Genomic DNA, 18,906 nt, shown 5'->3' on the forward strand with positions numbered 1-18,906 from the left:
TATCCTTCTTACCTCTCCTTTCCATAATAAGAATTAACTAAACCTCCTTTCATTAATACTTAGATGGTACAAATTCTAATTCCAAACCTGAAATATCAGATCTCTTGGAATCATATCTAGGATATGCCCATGTTAACCCATTAAATTACCAAAAAATTATCTTACTGAGTTAGGAAAAAAGGGAACAAAATTCATTTGGAAGAACAAAAAAGTCAAAATATTAAAAGCCCTAATGGAAAGTATATAAAGGGGGGAGATTTAGCAATAGTAAATATTAAACTATATTATGAGGCAGTAATTATCAAAACTATCTGTTACTAAAAAAATAGAAAGATAGCTCAGTGGAACAGAGTAGATACCCACAAATGATTATTAGTAACCTTTTGTTTGACAAGGGTAAATTTTTGTATTTTGGGAATAAGAATTTATTTAGTCAAAAAAAATTGTTGGGGCAATTACTCCTCTCTTTACCTTCTATTAACTCTTATTCCTTATCATTCTGGGTTCTGATGCAATTAGAATTTTCTTAAAGTTATGTTTTTATATTTCCCAAAAGAAATAAATTTGATCAAGACTAAAGAATGATCAAGACCAAAAACAATCAACAGCTCTTACAAATTAATTATCTCTGAGCACTCATCCCTAGTTTCTTAATCCAGTAAGTAATATAGTAAATATTCCAGAAAATAATAGTAAATAATCCAGAAAAACTTCTTTTTCCAATAAACCTTTGCTCTTCTATAACAAAACCCCTTGTCTTAAAAGTTTTAATATTAATGTTATTGACAATGCAATTTATTAACATTGAAAGAAACAATATGAAGATACTGAAATATTTTAACAATGTATCATAATAAGATTACCTAGGTTACCTCTAACCATCAGCAACAATTGATGGCTATTCCACAGACCATAAAACCACTAAACACTAAACCTAATAAATAAAACCAAAACTAAAATTGTCCAAAAAAAAAAAAAAAAAAAAAACGTCTTTTTTTTCAAGAACTCTTGTCATAATGTTTCTTTGAGAGATAAGAGAACTTATTTTCTTAGGAAAGAAGTTCTCAGGTCTTTATGCTCATTTTCTCTCTAGCCAATCTTTCATAAATGTCAATTAAACTGTAACTCCCCCAAGATTCCACTCCTTCCTAAAGATACAGTAACAGTGTTCCTAGTCTCTGAGGGATCATGGGAACATAGATTTAGAGCTGGAGGGTATGCTAGAGAGCATCAAATGCAAACCATTTTTCAGATGAGGAAACTAAAGATGAGAGATTGTCTTGCCCAAAGTCACACTGCTAGTAAGCATTTGAAACAGAATCATCCAGCTGTTCAGTTAAAACTAGGAGGGATGTCTTTGAGCTAAAATAGGCCTCTAATACTCATCTTAATTAATCTTTCTGAGCTCAGAGTATGAACTGAGGATAATAACTATACTATTTACTTCAGAGAGTTGTTGTGAGGTTCAAATAAATGTATGTAATCCAATTTGCAAATTTTAGACTACTATATAATTGTCAGCTACTAATCTTATCCATCCCCCAGCCTCTGGGTTTCTCTTATAACAAGCACATTATTCATCTTTATGCATTTTACAATTCAGCCAAACTGAACTCCAAACTGTCCTTCCATCTCCCATCTACACACCTTTGTACTAGCTGGCCACCATATCTGGAATACATCTCTCACCCCCTCTCTTATAATCCCTACTTTCCTTTAAGACTCAGAAACTATTTCACTTACTGCATGAAATTATTCCTGATCTCCACAGATGTTAATATGGCCAGATCTGCTCACTAGGTCCATTTCCCTCTAAATCAATAAATGGAAATATAAAGACAAAAGTAAATCAGTGCCTTACATTAATCAGGGGAGAAAGCATATATACACATGTATTTCATTATAATATATATGCAATTTATATATACTAAATATTAAAATAATATAATTGTAAATATAAAAACAAATTAAATCTGTAGGGACAGGAGAGGGAGGAGAAGGGAAGAGATAAAGAGAACAGAGAAAGGGAACAAAAAAGAGAAAGAAAAAGAAACTTGGAAAATTTTCAAAACTTTTATCAACACACTGACCAACTATGTCTCCAGATAACCTATGATAAACTCACTTCTTGGCAGAGAGATGAAGGACTCAAAGTGCTGAAAGAGACATACATTTTTTAACATGGCCATTAGGCCACTATGTGAATTCATTTTTGCTTAATTGTGCTTATTTGTTATAAACTTTTTTTTGGCTTTTTCCTGGTTTTTAATTGGGAGAGGGGGGAGCAGTGCAGATGAAAAAGCCAGTTGTAATCTTTTTAGAGCATAGAAAAGAATAGAAGAAAGTTCAGAAGAAAGCAAAGACAGGCAGAACAGTTTTGAAAATAATGTGTGGAAACAAATGTGTGTGTGTGTGTACACACATAGACATTATGTGTGTGTGTGTGTATGTGTGTGTGTGTGTGTAGTAAATCCTTAGCATTCATGTGTTTAACTTTCTTGATTTCATGCATTCAAATGATTTTATTTGTAACTTCATTTTCACTTTCACATTGGCAACTACATTCAGGACTATCTGTAGTAAAGGGAAAAATGAGAATTTCAAAACAAACAAGTTTGTGAAGCAGGTGGTATTCTACTAGAATCTTCATTGGTCATTTTATCCTATTATTGTAGAAGAAAAAGCTCCCTGTGCATTTGTTGCATATTTTCATTCTTAGCCTTTAAAACTTAAGTTTTTGTGTTCCAATTATGACCCCAAAGCTTTGTGCAAGTCTTTGGGGCTTTAAGTCCAGGTGTGCCAAGTCAGTGATGTGGTTCAGTGAGAAAATAATGGTATTGGATAAACTTCATATCCAAATGTTTGCAGTTGCTATTGACCTGCTGACTCTTAAAGATCTCAAATAAAGCTCAAAGCAGATATTGTTGATAGATAGGATATAGATCGCATACTAGTAAATCCTTCATGATCTCCACTGCCATCTACCAGCTGTGAAGGACAACACGCCAGAGATGATATTGAGAGTTTGCCAGCCTTTATATCTTCAATAGCAATGACTAGCATCCCAGAAACTTCTCTCTTGATGAGGTATCTTTTGATTTTTTGTTAATATTTCTTGTTGTTTCATGGAGTTATTCAGTTCCACATACTTTTCTAAATTCTATTCATATGCACTAATCATTATTTAAGCTCTAGGGAAAGTTCTGGATGGCACAAAATGCAATAATTCTTTAAATGCTTTGCTCTTAGATATGGGGCCAAGCCCTGGAAGGGCTCTAAAAGGCTCACAACCCTCACCTTCCTAAGAAGAGCCAGCAACCTATGGCATTCATAGCTCAGAGACTGAAGGACCTACAAGGATATAAGGCTTTGAATCCAGACAATCCAGAAGGACCAGAAAGCTGCCAGTACCCTAAGAGCAGACACATCAGGAAAAGTAGAAGTCAATAGCAAGAAACTAGGAAGTCATGATTAGGACCAAATAAGATCTGACTATCCCATACAAGAGTTTGGGAGGAAATGTATCCTGGCTTTGACAAAGCATTCCAAATCAGAGACTGAATCTGGAGATATGAGTAAACAGAAATTGTGAAGAAATGTTGTGATCCAAGAGTAAATTAAGAACAAGAGGATAACTTCAGAACAACTAAAAGCAGAACCTAAGTTGGGGGAGAAGAGAAGCTCAATCACAGGACTAAAGAGTATCAGAAAGAAATGAAATGTGATTTTAAAAACTATAATTAAATAAAAGCTCTGGAAGAAAGAACTGAAAGGAATATAAATAGATCAAGACAAAAGGTATAAAATCTTATAGAAGAAAAAGTACAAAAGTAAAGAGAGCTGAATGACATGAGATAAGAAATATTATCAAATTATTAAAAGCTAGAAGAAAACAAACTGCCAAGGAACTACTAAAGTAGAAATTCTGAAAACCAAAAATTAGATTAACAAAATCCAACCAAAGATGAGATTAAAGAAAATAGTAAATAAAATCAGGAATTTTCAAAAATAGAAAAAAAAAGTTAAATAATATCCTTTTTAAAAAAGAAAAAAAGATCGAATTTCCAATATCAAAAATGAAAAAGAATTAACAAAAATGAAGAGGAAATAAAGGAAATTATTAAAAACTGTTTTGCCCAGTTATATACTAAAAAGAAAGAAAGAAAGAAAAATGAAAGAGATAATTATGTACAAAAACATAAAATTTCCAGGTTGATAGAACAAGAAATAGAGTTTAAATAATTCATCTCAGAAAAATTAAATGAATAATGCACAAATGAATTCCCAAATAACTTCCAAAGCCAAATGGTTTTATAAATGAATTTTAGTAAACATTCAAAAAAATAATTCCAATGTTATTAAACATTTTACAAAATAAAAAAGCAAAGAATCCTACCAAATCCTTTCTATAATACAATATGGACATGATATCTCAACAAGAACCAAACAAAACAATTTCTCTTGTTAATATACAATACTTATTTCTATTATATAAAAAAACACTGAAAAACTATGGGAATTTAAGTTTCTGAATTATGGTAAATTTTATCTAATTAAAAACAAGATCAAAATTTTCAATAAGTGTCAATACAAAATAATAATAAAATAAAAATAAATATTACTAACAAAGCTACAGTAACATATTTTAAAATTTTATATACTGAGACCAGATTAGGTTTATATCAATAATGAAGAGATAATTCATTAATAATAGAAGCAACCAAAGTCACATACTTATATGAATAGATACAGAAGAAAACTTCTGAAAAAACATGATACTTATCTCTTAAAAAAAAAACTTTAAAATATGGGGAGAAATAAATGAATCTTCCCCTAAAATGGTAAATAGCATCTAATTACAACAAGAGACAACATTATATATACCAAAGAGATACTAGAAGCACTTGAAATAAGATCAAGGGAAAAGCAAGAATATCTATTATTATTGCTATTATTTTACATACTTCTAAAAATTTATTATACATATTTCTAGAAATGCGCATATATGTCATATACATATATGTATAAATATGTGTCTATTGCAATAAGACAAGAAAAAGAAAAGGAGAGAACAATCATAGACATAAAGGAAACAAAATTACCATTTTTTGCCTATGACAGTCTATGTAAAGAAACTTAAAACTTCAACTAAAAATTAATTGAAACTGTGATGACCGCGTATTTAAAATCAGCCGGAGTCAGGAATTCAGGTTAAGGGGAAAATCTTCAATCTTTATTGAAGTGAAGAGGTGAAGAAGAATTGCGATAGCAATATGGGCAGCTGTGACAAGACACCAGCCAGCAGTCTCTCTTTCCGCTTCCCTTTCCACTCCCCTGCCTCCACCCACCAAAAAACATTATTTCCTATATAACACATCAGGACTTGCACAAAGAATGGGGGGGCCATTCTTTCTCCAAGCATATATATTAATAGAGTATGGTCCAATTACTATTTAGCCTCACATACTTGGGACCTCAGTGCATCAACTCAAGCCTCAGCCCATTACATCTCTCTCTTTCTTTTGTTTTAGAACACAGGTGGTCATGCCATCCTTGACTTCTCAGGAAAGGAGGTGAAAGCACTGAAAAGGAGATGATCATGACCCCCCTGACTTCTCAGGAAGGGAGGTGAAAGCACTAAAAAGGAGATAATCATGCCCTCCCTGACCTCTCAGGAAGGGAGATGAAAAGCATCAAAGGGAAGTGGGGGTTGCTAGTGGGTTTCTGGGCTGAAGGGTCTTATTATACACAAACCCATCAGTATGGGAGGTATTACACAAGCACATAGCAATAACATAGAGGCTATCAGTGATGACTCTCCCCACAGTCAGTGCAGGCTTGATGTGGTATAACAAACATGAATTGTACACGCAAGTAATGGTCTAACAAACAATATAATTCAACATGGTATTGTAAAAGATTGCCAGAAGTCCTAGAAGAAGAGTATGTAAACAGCAGTCACACATACGCCTTCTTCAGCAGCCAAGACATAGTCCAAAACCAATCTATTGTCCATTGCTTCACATATCGGGGAATCCAATGATCCCCCCCCGCCAAGTTTTTGAAGTCCTGCAAAAGTCTTTTTATGTGTTAGGGAATCCAATAATTCCAGCAGATTTTGAAGTCCTATAACAGTCTTATCATTTCTCAGAAAATCCAATGATTCCTTAGGGCTTTCAAATCTTATATCTCAAAGAATCCAATGATTCCTGAGGGTTTTCAAGTCCTACAACAATCTTATGTCTCAGAGAATCCAATGATTCCTTAGGGTTTTCAAGTCCTACAACAATCTTATGTCTCAGAGAATCCAATGATTCCTGAGGGTTTTCAAGTCCTACAACAATCTTATCATGTCTCAGAGAATCCAATGATTCCTGAGGGTTTTCAAATCCTACAACAATCTTATGTCTCCGAGAATCCAATGATTCCTGAGGGTTTTCAAATCCTACAACAATCTTATGTCTCAGAGAATCCAATGATTCCTGAGGGTTTTCAAGTCCTACAACAATCTTATCATGTCTCAGAGAATCCAATGATTCCTGAGGGTTTTCAAATCCTACAACAATCTTATGTCTCCGAGAATCCAATGATTCCTGAGGGTTTTCAAATCCTACAACAATCTTATGTCTCCGAGAATCCAATGATTCCTGAGGGTTTTCAAGTCCTACAACAATCTTATCATGTCTCAGAGAATCCAATGATTCCTGAGGGTTTTCAAGTCCAACAATTTTCTATGTCCATGAGTCATATGCCATAACTGCCATGTTCTTTCAATGGTGAGCACAATCAGCAACAGAACCACCCGATATTTCTTGAGTCTTCTCCTTTGTTTTAAGGGTCTGCTCCGTCTCTCTGCAATGGACAAGGCAAATATGGCTCATTGGCACCCATCTGATTCCTTCTCCTCCTGTAAAAATATAAGCAAACCCTCTTCCCCAAGTAGTTAACCTATCTAATCCCTTTCTATTTACCACTTTCTGGATCTCTCCACATCACCTGACGATTATCTAAAGATAGTGAAGCTGTTTGTACTGGACACAGGAAAAATGTGGTGTTGAAATTCCAATACATTTCTCTCTTCTGCTTTGGCCTTCATTAGTCCCTTTTGCAATCTAGTCATAGCAGCGGCTAGATGTTGGGCCGGAGATGCTGGTGCTGTCCCTGCCCCACCCCACTACCCCTCCTCCCTCCATCCTGGAGGGTGGAGTTGATGGAGGAGAGTCAATTACCTGCTCCTTAGGTGGGGCTGAAGCTGCCTCAGATTCACCACACCCTTGAGCCTCACTTAAGTCTCCATGCCCTGTGGGGATATGGTCATTAATCTGTTCTTTGTCTTCCTCCTTTATCTCAGTCTTCCCCATTTGGCTATTCCTATTCTTTGTTCTATAACTTATATGATTTCTTAAGGCCAACTGTATTATATTGTATAAATAGAATGCCTCGATGGAAATTGAATGAGGACCATTTTCGTTGTAATATGCAGAAAGCTGTTGCCCAATTAATGCCCAATTATCTGGAGAGATTTGTTCTTCCTCTAAGAACCAAAGGGAAATGGATTTTAATGTACCAAGAAGTCTAGCTATCTGTTCCCAAGTTATAAGTAGCCCTAGATCTTACATCAGCTTAAGCATGCTTTCTATAGTGCCACTCCTGGGTGGGGGTGGGGGTGGGGGGGGTTGGGGTGGGGGATGGAGAATCTTTAGCTAGGATCTGTCCCATTTCAGCCAAAAAAGGTTACTAGTTTAGTCTTTAAGAAAATAAATTCCCTGTTTTTCTATTACAATACTCACCTAAGTTCCTGGTCACTGGAGACTTCTTTAGTGATAGTAGGGTCCTTGGTTCCCACGCTTGGGCGCCAAATGTGATGACCACATATTTAAAATCAGCCGGAGTCAGGAATTCAGGTTAAGGGAAAATTCTTCAATTTTTATTGAAGTGAAGAGGTAAAGAAGGATTGCAATAGCAATATGGACTCCTCTAAAGGATTCTGAGACATAAGATTGTTGTAGGACTTGAAAACCCTCAGGAATCATTGGATTCTGAGACATAAGACTTGAAAGCCCTCAGGAATCACTGGATTTTCTGAGAAATGATAAGACTGTTATAGGACTTCAAAATCTGCTGGAATCATTGGATTCCCTAACACATAAAAAGACTTTTGCAGGACTTCAAAAGCTTGGGGGGGGGGGGGGGATCATTGGATTCCCTGATATGTGAAGCAATGGACAATAGATTGGTTTTGGACTATCTCTTGGCTGCTGAAGAAAGCATATGTGTGACTGCTGTTTACATACTCTCTTTCTAGGACTTCTGGCAGTCTTTTACAGAAACAATGAGGTCAGCAAATAAATAAAACCACAGAAGTAACAGCCTATATATATATATAAACTCATCAGGAAGAAATAGAAAAATTCCACTCAAAATAAATAATTATCCCTTCCCCATTGTGATTTTTCTCATTGTGGTTTTGATATATATATTCAGGGTCAGCATAAGAAATTAAATGGGAATTGGGGAGGGAGTTTTGCAGAAGCTGCGGATAACACAGAAAAACTTTTAAAATTTAAAAATGCACAAATATATATATAGCATTATATAATATAACCTATCATCAAATACTTAATACCAAATTTTCAATAAGATACTATAAACACTCCATAAAAGAAAAAAAATTTAAAATTTTCTGGTACAAAAGGAGGGACAAAAAACTTTTTTGGATTTTCCAGATTGTGGGGAGATTGCAGCCCTAACCTGCATAATGTGGGAGGGATCATTGTATATACATACAGTATATCCAGAGTGAGTGAAAGATAGCTTTAGAGGGGAAGGTAGTCATATCTGAGGAAACTGGGAAAGGCTTCCTCTAGAAAAAGATGCCATCTGAGCTAAATCTTGAAGGAAGTCAAAGATTCTATGAAGCAGAGGTAAGGAAAAAAAGAGAGCATCTAGGAATAAGGGACAGCCAGTGCAAAGGCATGGAAACAAGAATATTATAGAAGATTATAAAGAATAATATTTTAATATTATTTATGAAGAAGATCAGATCAAAGAGCCAGAGTAGATGGACCATTGAATACATCAAGGGGAGTAAAATATAAAATACTTTATATTTTAAGACATTGAATACAACAAATAATAAAGTACAATAAGACCAAACATTGAGAAAGGGCCAGATTGTAAAGAACTTCAAATGTCAGAAAAGTTTGGGATAATTGGAAGCCATGGAAATTTCTCAAATATCAAGGTGACATGGTCAGGAAAATCACTTTGATAGCTATAAAGGAAAGTTTGGAGTAGGGAAGAGACCTGAGGCAAGGAAACTAATTAGAAGACTTGCTATAGTCCAGGTGAGAGATAAGGATCTAATCTAGGATAGTGGCTAAGCCAGTGGAGGCAAGAGACTTATGCCAGAGATGTTTCCATCCATGCTCCAGCCAACTAGACTCACCTTTTCTCTAACAAGTCCCATGCTCTCACACCTCAGTAGCTTTGCTCAAACTTTGTTCTCTCAAAGGAAGGATCCTTGCTGCTCTTGACTTGTTGAATTTCTACTTCCCATTTTTTTTTAAATTTTGAGTAATTGTGAATAAACCCCAAACAAAATGGCCATTTCCCTATATACAGTACAATAAAAGAGGATTATATATAAAACTGCAGTTTTCTATCAGTTTGTTTATTTTAGATATAACAAATTCAACATTTCACTTTCAAAGCTATCCTGCTTGTCTTGCTGCTTTCTTGATTTCCTTCTGTTCTCTTTTTTCTATTTTCTTTTTTTAAAAAAGAAAGAAACCTGAATGATCTTTTTTCTCTTTCTTTTTTTTTCTCTTATCCTTATTTCCCCTTACCCTCCTATCCCACCCCCCACTGGGGAAAAGAAATTAATTCCTTCTAATAAATAATACTTAAGGAAAAACAAGACCAAAACCTTCCCATTTTAACTAGGTCTGAAAAAAGTATGGTATTCTTCATCTTGAGTAAGTCACTTCTCTGTCAAGAGGTGATCTACTTATCTTTTAAAATCCAACCCAAATATAAGCCTCTCTGAGAAATCTATCTTAATCCTATGAGCTAGTAGAAATCTTTTCCTTCAGTCCTCAACTACATTTTATTCTCCATCTCTCTAGTGCACGCAACATATAATTCTATATGCCTGTCCCCCTACAGTTGAATAGATAATAAGTTCCCTGAGGGTCCAGACTGTGTATATTCTAAATTCTTATAATTCTTAATATATAGCACAAGGCTCACCATCAGAGTAATAATAAGGGCAGAACATTTGGAGTTTTAGAGGATTCTGGCAATCCTTTCGTAATAATGGAGCTTAAAAATCAACAAGGAGGGGAGGCAAAGCAATACACATATATTATGTGCCATATACTGTACCAAACCTTAGGGATACAAATACAGGCGAAAAAAAAAAAAAACCAGACTGTCCTCAAGGAATATATAGCATACAAAAGGGAACTGAAAATGAGGGAAAGAGTGAAGTCAGACAAGTCAAGAGAGGAATAAAGCTGGTGTGGGCTCTTCCTCAAAATGTAAGTCCTAAGAGGACCTTATCAATCAGAAAAAGGGGCTGGTCTAGCAGATGGATGTTTCAGGGTGAGAATGTGCCAGGAATTGATAGATGGTCCTGATACTGAAGTCTCAAAAGTCAGAAGCACAGTTGGGAGAGGGGAAATAATTAGAATTAGAAGAATCATTTTTTAAAAAGAAATTATGTCCACAAGGTCTTAATGTCTAGTGGACCTTGGATTCTCAAAGGCTACTCCAACAGAACGTAATTTCTGGCAAGTTTTATCATGCTGAAAATGCCTCGTAGTCTAAACTAGAGAAACCACTAAACTACACGTGAACATTCTTACAGATATATATGACTTAGAAAAACATACATTAACATTATCTAAGCTTTATTACATATATTTTTCCTGTTGAAAAAAATTTCCCAGTTAGAGTTTAATCTTGTTCCCACTATTGCAGTCTGCATATGGTCTATGGGCTGCCTGTTTGACAGCCCTGGATTAGGCAGCTAAATAAAGCCTGCCTTCTGAGGATCATATAAGGATAGGGAGCCTCACTACTGACAGGTATGCCACTTGGTGAGGAATATAGACTTTACTAACTCATAACATAAAGAAAAATGTAAAATAGCTCTCAGTTTAGGAGTATCCTCTTAAGCTTCTGCCATGATAATGTCAGAATGGTAGGAAAGTAAACAGAAGCCGCTAAAAATCATCATCTTTAGATGACACATATCTGACTGCTGGTACTTTCAATGTGAGATATTTGTCCAAGGACTAAGGGAATATATTAATATAGGAAATGAATGATGTCAATCTTGGGATATTCACTCTAAACGAACCAGAAGAAAAAAAGAAATTGTAAATAAGAAGGAAGGCTAACAAGTGCTACTTGGAAATCATTTTGGGAGGTTCTTTTATTGTCTGGCCAAACGCCATAAGAAACTTCAGTTCTGAGGACATTTTGTTATTTTTGATAAATCAGCAAGTCAATAAATATTATTAGGTGTTTACCATGTGTCAGGCACTGTGCTAAGCACTAAGGATGCAAAGAAAGGAAAAAACCCTTGCCCTCAAAGAACTTACACTCTAATGAAAGAGATAATGTGCAAATAACTTCATACTATATATATATATATATAAATATAAATATTATAACATAATATTTATATATATAACATAATAAATTGGAGATAATCTCAGAAATCAGGAAAGACTAACTCCATAAGGTGGGATTTTACCTGAAACTTGAAGAGAAACAGGAAAACTAAGAGGCAAAAACAAAAAGGAACCGCATTCCAAGCAAAGGGGATAGCCAGTGAAAAATGCACCATGTAGGAAGATGAAGTATCTTGTATTAAGGAACAAGAAGAAGATTAATCTTACTGGGTTGTAGAATATAGGAAGGGAAGTAAAAGAAAACCAGGCGATAAAGAGTTTTAAAAATCAAACAGAAAATTATTTACACTTGATTTTGGAAGTAAGGGAGAGCCACTGGATTTTATTGAATACATCATTAGTATTCCTGAGTTTTAATAAGATGATTTGAATAGAAGAGTGGAAGATAGCCTGGATTGGGGAGTGAATAGAGACAGGAAGACTCACCAGCAGCCTATTACAATGGTTTAGGAGAAAAGTGATAAGAACATGCACCAGAGTGTTGACCCTATTAGAAGAGAGAAGGGGGCTTATTGAAAAGAAATTTGTAAAAGTAAAATCAACAGGTCTTGACAACAGATTGGATATGAGAGGTGAGAGAGAGTGAGGAATCCAGAATGGCACCTAAGTTTTGAATCTGGGTGATTGAGAGTTTGGTGGTACCCTCAACAGTAATAGGGAAGTTAGAGATGGAAGGTTTGGGGGGGAAAGATAATGAGATCACTTTTGAACATGTTGAATTTAAGATGTCCAACAAGCTGCTGAAGTTGTGAGACTGGCAGCCAGTTATTTATTAGAACTAAATAAATGTATTTGAGGATCACCTGCATAGGGATGATAACTGAATTCATGGAAGCTGATAATATCATCAAATGAAATAGTTGAGAGGCAGAAAAGAATAAGGCCAGGATAGGGGCTTGTGGATCACCCATAGTTAGCAGGCAAAGTCTGGATAAAGATCTAGCAAAGAAGCAATCAGACAAATAGGAAATCATAGGAAAGCAGTGTCACAAAGACCCCAAGAAAAGAGAGGATCAAGGAGAACAGAGTGGTAAGCAGTAACAAAGGTTACAGAAAAATTAAGAAGGATGAGGACAGAGAAAGGGCTATTAGATTTGGCCATTAAAAGATCATTTGGTAACTTTGGAAAGTGCAATTTCAATTGAAAAGATCAGAAGCCAGCCTGCAGAAACTTAAGAAGCAAATGAGAGAGAAAAGGTAGTAGAGTCACTTATTGTTGTTGGTTTTCTTGATAAGATTAGCCCTAAAAAAGAGAGGAGAAATAGAAGATGATAATTAGTGGAGATGGTCTGATTAATGAGGGATTTTTTTAAGATTGGAGGAGACATGAAAGGAGACATTTTCTAAGTAAAGAAAGCAGCCAGAGGCTGATAAAAAGCACAGTATACTGCAGAAGATTGGATTGACTAGTATTGCAGAAGATTACATGGAATAGGAGCACTTGTGCATTTTGAGGAGGTTGCCTTGGCAAGGGGAAGGACAATGCCTACAAATGAGACAGGGGTGAAAGAGAGCTATTCCGAGATTATAGGTTGAGTACCAAGAAGGAATATAAACCTTAGAGAACCATGAATCAGGAAATTTATTTCTCATAGACATTCAAAATTAAGGCTCCCAAGCCTTATGGTTCTATCAGGACTTGGAAAATGGTAATTTGGGTATATAATAGAATGATCAAGAGCCCAGTTAAATTTATCTTTCCAGTTAAATCTGATTATTATTGCTGGGCAAATTCACAGTAACTCAATGGGAGAGAGGACCTCGGGGGCAATGAATGAATGAATGAATGTTCTATACTAGGACAACTCCCCGCTTTATCCACCACAAGGGCTTTGGGCTTAAGAAAGTTTGCTAACCTTTCATACCTGGATTAGATGAAGTTTCCTAAGCTGATTAGAATCAGTACAAGCAGCTTTTCATTCCTTGCCTAAATGAAGTTGACTAAACCAATACAGACTACCTAGGAACTTGCCAGTATAGAAGCAGATCAAAGATGAAATCACTTCTGTCAGTTAGGGCCTAGCAAAAGGCCAATCCCCACAGATATCTGGGAAAGGCATCTGAGTGACGTAGACTAGGAGTAGAGGGAAAAGCACTCTCTCAAAGGAATAGTCTCAATTTTTTTCAGTGAAATATGAGATAACGTTGTCAACTGACAGGAATGAAAAAAAGAAGGGATGAAAAGATTTGTAATATTCCCTGTGGTGAGGGGATAGTGAAGTGATTGGGAAAGTATAAAAGGATTACCTCACTGCTATGAAGACCCAATTTAGATTGCACAACATAAATTTGTATTGCACCCGATAAGCATGGTTCCATGATTTTCTCCAGCTTTGTTCAGCTGAACATGAATAGCAACAAAAGGAATGGATAATGGGAATAATTCAAGGCTGAGATACAAATATTTTCAAAGAGCTCAGAGACAATCCTTGCCCTCAAGAAGCATAAATTCTAATAGGGGGGAAAAATCACATATAGAATAGTGTACTTAGGTTAGGAAATTTTGTTCTCAGGGGTTTGGGGAGGGGCCTGATTGGATATTGGATAGGATGTGGAGCTAAAGCATAGCCTACATCTAGAGTCAGCAGTAGATATAGAATGCTAAGTGTCCTAGGGAGTGGGGAAATGGGAAAAAAATAAATAGGGATATTCAACTTTCAGGTCTAGTGTGGACAGGGGTCAAAGGGGGAGGAGCAGGTCACAGGAGCAGACCTGTTGGCCTGTGTAGATGGCTAGATAGGATATAAAGCTAATGCATTACCTATTATCTAGGTCCAGCAATAGATATCATGAGCTTAAGGGGTAGATTTGAACATACTCGGTTCCCAAACAAAGATGGCCTGGATTGTCACCTAAATGGCATGTAAAGTGCTTTAGTTAGCAAATATTTGGCCTATTTGCCCTGCACAGAGATGGTGAGCCAGCCAAAGACAATATTGTTTTAAAATACAAAATCATTTATAAAATCTTAAAAGGAAAGGCAATAGAAGATAATGAATGATATCACTTCAAACAAAGAGAAGCAGTGGTGAATGAAACCAGATGAAAAAAAAAAAAAAAAAGCTTGATGTCAGACCCAATTTGGCAAAATCATCCCAAGGAAATTTAAAGATGGAAAGAGAAGGAAAGAAGACAACAAATTTTTTAAAAGGAAAAATTCTGCAGATTACTACAATAAACTTTTCGCCATAAAGGATAATAAAGCAACTACAGGCCTGAATGTGCTTGTAGAAGAAGTATAAATGGCTCTGAAGAGAACAAACATTGAAGTATAAATGGCTCTAAAGAGAACAAACATAAAGGAGATAAGAGCTAAAAAATGACAACTGTGAGGACATTAAAAGACTAATTTGCAAAGTATCTGAATGCAGGACAAAATAGGAAAATTATTTTTTTAATCTTGAACAGTACTAATGATGAAAAAAGCCAACCAAGAGAATGTAAACAACTATTGATCTATTTACCTTTTTCTCATCAAAACAAAATCTTTATGAGAATCAGTTATAGATTCATCAAGGACACACTCCAAGGGTCTTAGTAGTAAGTAAGTGTATACCACAATGGACTACATATTTACCAATAAACAATTGACTGAAAGATATAAAGGATACAAGCTCCTACTGTGCTTATAGTTTGTTGAGCTATAAGTGACTCAGTAGTGGTAAAACAATACTTTAAAGGTTTTCTTCCCAAAAAGTATCACCCCTTCATCTTTGAAAAATATAACAGTGATGTCCTAGTTCAAAACATAAGTCAAAAAAAAGAGGAGGTCAAGCATCCGTTGTGGAAAGATGAGGTGCTCCAGATGCTGCTGTTTGCAGATGACATCTTGCCTGTTTCATGAAGTCCTGGAATACTACAGAGCTCCCTGAAAGATTCATAACCCATCACATAAGTTTGGGCTGATCATTGACACAAGAAAAACCAAGTGGATAATTAATTTCTTTTGCTCAGATGGCAATGTCTAGATTGACAAACTATAGATCATGTTCTTAAGGATATGAATCTGAAGAAGACAGTACAAGTGGACAGTGAGTCAAGCCCTGAGTTAAACAGGAGTAGGTGAATTTTATTCTGTCAGTATTGTATCAAACCTATCTTTGAAAAGCTGAAAAATGATTACACACAAAGGCCAATGGAGTGGTACAAAGTGGGTGGGAGCAAACTGTGCTATGTAATAAATGAGAAATTTATAAGGACGTGAATAAACTATGTCACCAGAAAAAATCATGATGAAATAAATAAGAAGATGGGCTGGTCATATGCTAAGGGTAAGGGATGATAAGTGGACAGTCACAGTGTCATATTCGTATTCTCAGGATGTAAGGAGAAAACAAGGAAGAATGAAGAAGAATGAAATAAACATAGGCAGGAGAACAATATATGGGACAACATTATATTTCTTTAACAACAACTTTGAGAGACTTAAGAACTCTGATTTATACAATTACCAAATCCAACTTGAGAGGGCTGAAGATGAAACACATATTCACCTCCTGATGGAGAGATGATGGGCTGAAAGTGAGGAATGAAGCATTTATTTTCAGATATAGTGATTGTATAGATTTATTTTGCTTGTCTATGTTTACTGTTAACAAAAGAGGATTGTTCTTATTAGAAGAGAGGGATGACTTATGAAAGGGAGTGCTTATGATAGTGATACAAATAAAGTGTTAAGAGAATCAGTGAAGAATTTTTTAAGTACATTAAAAATAATAACAACACCACTCAGAGGAAGTTCAAAGGGAAATACAAATAAGCAAGATAATTTTGGCAAAATAACATTAACTTCCTACACAGTCTTGCTCCAGATTCTCTTCAGTCCTCTCTTTCAGAAGGTAAGAGCTCCTTCTCAGAGCCTCCATTTGAGGAAATCCCCATGTGATAACTGGGCTCTATTCCTAACTCTTCAGAATTCACTGTTGCCCTTGGCAAGATTATATCATCACACACACATACACACACACACACACACACACACACACACACACATCCTTTCTTCCATTAGAATGTAGGCTCTTCTCTTTTTTTCTGCTTATACTATATATTCAAATTCCTGGCACTTAGTACAGTACCTGGCACATGGTAAACATATAATCTGTTATCTTTCTAATATGCTGAATGAATATACTTTGAAAAATAAGCTATATATAGCAAAAATTCTATTTCATACATAATCTTCTTTGTTCTAAATACATATGTGTATGTGTATAAATATACATATATATAAATGTTCTTATTTGCTAATATTTGTTAAGTTTAAAATAACAAAAAAAAATAATATTAATGGAAAGTGAAGAAGGCTTCCAGCCTTGGTGGACTCCCTATGGAGAACTTCTAGGACATATATAAGAGTTGCACAAGAAAGGCAAGGATAGATGGGTTAGGGGCTGTATCATTAGAAAGAACATCTAAATTGGTGAGATCATAGATATATTCAAGGATGTTATGAGATAGTGGTAGGATTTGGCAAATGATTTTTCAACTAAGAACAGTCTTTGATTTGTTATAGTTGCCCTGTGTGTGAAAATTTCTTATTAAAGTTCTGCTCTATACACAACAGCTATTTAATCTGTATTGCATTGACTTGTGTTGTATAGTAGTGCCATGCCAGGGGAGCAAGGTCAGCGAACGGCAATCTTTAACCACTCCTATTTGTGCCTTACTACGGATTTAGTGCCTAAATGGGTTTCCCAGGATGAATGTTCATTCTTGGCTCTGGGGAGTAATCCCCAGAGGAATTACAAGGAATTTGTAATTCTCTCTATCTTTTAATTCCAATATCCCAGCCAGAAACAGTGTTCTGGTTAAATCATCTCTCTTCTGTGGGGATGTTTTCCCCTTAATTACCTCCTCCTAACTATTCCCCAAAAGTACACCCAGACTAGAAAATGCCTGTGTTTAACTATATTTATAAAGACAAAGTACACATTTAAACAAAGAAAGGTAAGCAAACTCTCCTCTAGTCCAGAGGGAACAGTTTTAGATTTCCATGAGAAAGCCTAAATGGAGAAAGGAGACACAGAATTCTGTGCTGAAAGACAGCATCTTTCCCAACACTCCTTATGCCCAATCAATGTGTTCTTTTTAGTAGCAATGTCTGCCCATTCTTCTGATCTCCAGCTCAATAGGGCATCTTGGGGCCTCCCTCTGCTGGACTCCCTAAAGCCTCCTCCAACTCCGCACACCTAGTCAGTCATTCAGTGAGTATTTATTAGCAATCTACTGTGATATCCTGTCAGAAACTGGATTCTTCTGAGTTTGGTTTTCATTTAGACTAATGAAGTAACTTTTAAAGGTCACCCAAGGGCAGAAACAATGATTATGCATGCCATGGAGAGACTTTTTTTTTTCTAATTCACTCCAAAGACTTGCAGGAGGCCTCTAAAGGGATCACCCCAAAGTGGCTGGTTTTTTGGACTTTTTTCTCTGATTAGGTACTGAGCTTTTAATGACCCTCTTACAAATGTAATTGTTATTGACTCTTTAATTTGTTCAGTCCTTCTTAAAAGCTGATACCCAGAACACCAAAAAAACACTCAAGATGTGCTCAGAAGGAACATTAATTATGTTAAAGTCACTGCACTGGAGATTGGGGAAGGGAAGAGAGGCTGGGAAAACTCCAGAGGATTGCCAAAGTCCCAGATAACATCATGGCACAATGAAAAGAGTCCTTGACTGGAAGTCAGCTTGGATTTGAGTTTGAGTTCTGCTGCTAACTTGCTGTGTGACTTTGGGCAGATCATATTACTTCTCTGGTCCTCAGTAGTCTCATCTGAAATAGGACCGTTAGACTGGATGAATTTTAAAGTCTCTTCCAGAGCGAGTTCCTATGAGTCTGGGGAGAAAAGAAAGCTTGAAAAGTATTGGGCATGTTCGGGAAAACAGCAAAGGAGACAGTGTGGCTACAGTGGCAGGTTTGTGCAGGGAGATAGGTTTGGAAAGGTAGGACGGATCCACACTGCAAAGAGCTTTGAATGGCGAGCTAAGGCGTAGAGTTTGGACTCAGTAAAGGGAAGACATTCACTGGAGGAAGTGAGAAGGCTTGGCAGCAGTTTGGAGGATTGGGATTGGGGCAGTGAAGCAAAGCAGATCCTGACTCTGGGCTTTCCTCCTCACGCCAGCAGCCTCTGTGGAAATGAGGAAGGGAAAAGAGGACGGAGATGAGGAAAGAAGAGGCTATTTAAGTGGCTGCATTCTGGCA

The sequence above is a fragment of the Antechinus flavipes genome, chromosome 5 (genome assembly GCF_016432865.1).
Source record: "Antechinus flavipes isolate AdamAnt ecotype Samford, QLD, Australia chromosome 5, AdamAnt_v2, whole genome shotgun sequence".
NCBI classification, from domain to species: Eukaryota; Metazoa; Chordata; class Mammalia; order Dasyuromorphia; family Dasyuridae; genus Antechinus; species Antechinus flavipes.